Raw genomic sequence first — 4372 nt, forward strand, 5'->3', positions numbered from 1 at the left:
TATTAGAGTCTGGAAAATGATGATTTTTTTTTTTTTTTTTTTTTTTTTTTTGCCACCTGTGCTTTGTGATCACCACACACCAAGCAGAAGCTCACATCTTCTTACAGGTATTTGCTCTTTCAGGGTGAGCCACTGCTACTAATTTAAGACACGGAATCTCCCTTTCATCATATCGGGGCATATGCTGTCCAATCTGGATGCAATAGCTCACACTGAATCGTTACAACAACTGTAGGTGACCTGACTTACGTTCCTAATACAGATTAGGAAATAAACCCAGAAATGTGCATGCCTTGTCCAAGGTTAAACAACTTGTAAGTGATAGGCCCAAGACTGGACCCCATGTCTGGTTAGCCACCAAGCTTGTTTACTCTTGCTACAATGTTAAGAGTCCATATGTTCTTAGGGAGAGAGTAACAATAGCTGTGGAGTAACCAGGATTACATAGGGCACAAGTAATCCAGGCTTACACATGGTTTCCCTAGGAAAAGCCGTGTGCTGCAAATTTGATTGGAACTCTCCTAGGAGACCACCCAACTCCCAGCAACAACATCTGCCCGGCAGCCCTTACTTGAGTCTGAGATCCGTGAATATCAAGGTTGCTGGGGCTTGATAGACAGTCGCATCTATAGTGTACCTTACTTAACAGAAGTAACTACAGCCCAGAGAAGCTCATTTCTCTCCTGAAATGTTTGCTAAGCACCCCTGTTATTTCAGTGTGTGCTGTGAAGAGACATGAAAACAGACAAATGCAATGAGTAGAATGGAGTGGTGGGGTACACTCAGGATTGATGGCAGCCCATCAGATGGGCAACTCCTGTCTAGGTCTGTCAGGAGGTGTCCTGGAATGGGTAGCACCTGAAGCAGAGTCCAGAAAGAAAATAATTTAGATAATAAGAGAGACAGTAGCAGCACTCTATGCAGAGGATGGTGTGAGAAGTATTTAGAGACTTGTCCAAGTTAACACCATGAATGCCAAGCCCTGGATGGAGTTCATAAAAGATCTTGCAAAGACTGGATTTTGTGGTGTACAAGAGGATGTGGCCGAAGCAGAGGCTTCCTGGCCAATTGGACCAGTCTTCTAAATTCACAAAGTGCTTATTATTCAGTGACATCCCCTCTGTGTACTTAGCACCTGGCTCAGCAGCAGGCACCTGACCCAGTGCCTGGCACATGGAGGTGTTTAGTAAATAACTTCATGGATATAATTTGTGCCAGGGGAGGTGTCCTCTATATGCTCCAAAATTTCCTTCCAACCCCAGGTGTCTTAAGATGCACATTATTATAATAAGAGCAGCCTTTTGCAAGTATTGATGCCTATCATTGACTTTTGCTAGGGCACATATAGGTTGATCCAATTTTTTTGCTCTTCTCCCTGCCTGTGATTAAGCTGACATGCGTCTGTTGCCTAATGAATGCCCGTCTGAATTGCGCACTGTCAAACATTCACCTGTGTGGTTGCTGGGGGCGGGGGGTGGTGGGTTGCTGGCACGCACACCCCAAGCCACTACATAATGAGCTTCCACCTCGGTGGAAACCCGGACCCAGGAAGCTCCTGGCCCCTTTCCCTCTGAAGACTTAGCCAGTAGAAACCTTTCATTTTCTAATCCCTTTGGGGATAGACACTTTATCCTTTTTCTACCAATCTGGACCTGGGACAGGGCAAGGGGCCTAGGCCACAGGAGTGAGGACAGAGGCATGGGGAGGTAGCAGGCCTGGGCTCTGAGTTTCTACGCTGCTGTGAAATACTTACCTATTGTGAGGACCAAGGCTGTTGGGAGGGTTGACTAAGCTAAAGTGTGTGAAGGGCTTAGCCCTGCCTAGGCTGGAATAGTGACTGTTACTATTATCAGCCACAAGGATTCTAAGGCAGAGTTCTTCTGACTGGGCAGTGGTACCGGAATGGAGACTCTATTAGGATCCATTAAACAGAGGTTACAGAGACCCTCCCCTGCTGCAACCGAAGCCATTCCACTTTTATCAGTTTTTACTTATCAGTTGTTATGTAGACTTCTAGGGAGGAAAATGAAAAGTTTCACTTGTATATATGTGCTATGATCTGAATGTTCATGTCCCTCCAAAGTTTATATGCTGGAAACTAATACCAAATGTGATAGCATTAAAAGGCAGGGCCTTTTGGAAGTAAGTCATGAGAGTTCTGTCCTCATGATTAAGATTAGTGGCCTTATAAAGGAAGTTGAGGGGAGCTGCCTTGTCCCTTCCACCATGTGAGGACACAGCAAGAGGCACTATCTTGAAGCAGAGAGTAACCCTCAAGAGACTGAACCTGCTGCCACCTTGATCTTGGACTTCCCAGCCTCCAGAACTGGGAGAAATACATTTCTATTATTTATAAATTACATAGTCTAAGGTACTTTGTTATAACAGTCTGAATGGACTGAGATGATATGTTTGAAAACCACTATCAAGTCCAAGTCTTACAACTTTTGATAAAACAACTAAGGTCTAGAGAGGAAACAAAGGCCGAGAGTCACCCAGATAATGGAGTGTGACCTGAAGGACCAAAGTGAGCAAGAGCTTTGTAAATGATGGCCCTGTACAAACTCTAGGGGTTCTTACTAACCCAGCTCTTTTCACTGTAATCCTAGGTCCCTTTCATTGTGGCCTTTTTCCCTGACCCAGCCCACCCTCTTCAGTGATTAGCTCCGTGACCAATATCTTGTAGACGTGATCTTTCACAGGTTTCAGATAATATCTGTAATAATTATGAATTATCAGTTACACACCAGATGTCTTAAAAAGTGTGCCTATTCATCATCTGTGGCTCTTAGATGTATACAAGTTGGATAATTGTCCAGTGTCCTAACAGCAAACAAGGGCCAAAAAATTCAACTTTGGAGCCTGCATCCCTCACTGAGCCCATAAATGCCCCTTGTCAGGTAGGTGTCATTTCTGTGCACTTGAATCCTCAGCCATATATATGACCCCACTGTAGGAACCAAACTCTGAAACAAAGACCTTTCCTAAGAAATGAAGGGAAAGACAAAATAGGAACCAACATTCATTTAATCCACAGATCAGTCTTTCAAGAAAGGTAGCAAGCTTCACAAATGAGTAAAGTGAGCCTGAGAGAGGTTAAACGAATTCAACGAGGCCATACAGCTAATAAATGGTGAATCCTTTATTTAAACCCAGTTGTCACCATCCCCAAAGCTGTTCCATGCTGATACCGCTCGGCAAAGAGACACAAACACTAAAACCTGGGAGCTATTAACAGAACCCCTCCTCTCTCTTCTTCCCACCCATTCTGGGAATGCTATCTGGAGCTCCCAGACCCAAGGGAATAGAGAGGAGATGAAAATACCATTGAAACTGAATGAATTTTTCACCTTTCCCTGAACTTAATCACAATTCAACCAGATTTGGACAGAAGCCTTTGAACACCTAAATCTTCTTCCTTCTTCAAGGAGAAACTTCTCTTCACCAGACTGTTATCGTTTTTAAAGGATGAGCATGATTTTAGTCTGCTCGAGTGGTGTAACAAAATATCGTAGATGGGGTGGCTTAAACAACAGGTGTTGGTTTCTCCCAGTTCGGGAGCCACAAAGTCCAAGATCAGAAGGAGGGCAGATTTGGTGTTTTTTGAGGACTGGCTTCCTGGTGGGCAGACAGCCATTTTCCTGCTGTGTCGTCACATGGAAGAGAGAGGAGAGGGGAAGCAATCTCTCTCCTGTGTCTTCCTGAGAGACACTAATCCCATTCATAAGGGTTACACTCTCTTGACCAATTACCCCCGAAGGCCCTACTTCCAAATCCCATCATCTTGGGGATTAGGGTTTCAACATACGAATTTTGAGGGGACACACAGATTCATTCCATAGCAAGCATCTGATGTAGGGAAAAGAGAATAGGATTTGGAATTGGAAGACCTTAGCTCCATTTCCTGTTCTGCCCATTTATTTACTATGAGATCCCCCAGCAAGTCACTTCACTTGTTGAATCTCTGTTTTCTCATATGTGAAATAGAAACAAAGGGTTGTTGCGAAGATAACTAACTTCTTGTAAATTACCATGCTGCATAAACTGTAAAGTGGTCTACACATGTAATTACAAGGACAGATGGCCTCAGCAATATGGCAGCTTTTAGGTATTAAAATTAAAAATCTAAGTTGGATTTAAGGGTGAAGGTAAACTAGGACTTGACTGGAAGTGAGTTAACAGCAGTAGGAGATGACCCCTGGGGTTTCCCATCCAGCGAGCATAGGTATCCCCACAGCCCCTAATCTGCAAACCCAGGCTCTGAAGACCCACATGAGATTGATAGGTAGAGGTTGAGGAAGGGCCTCACAGAAAGGAGCCTGATCCATCATGCTACGCCTCCCAGACTGTACTGTCCATGATATTAACCTCA

Source organism: Papio anubis, chromosome 14 (assembly GCF_008728515.1).
Source record: "Papio anubis isolate 15944 chromosome 14, Panubis1.0, whole genome shotgun sequence".
Classification (NCBI taxonomy): domain Eukaryota; kingdom Metazoa; phylum Chordata; class Mammalia; order Primates; family Cercopithecidae; genus Papio; species Papio anubis.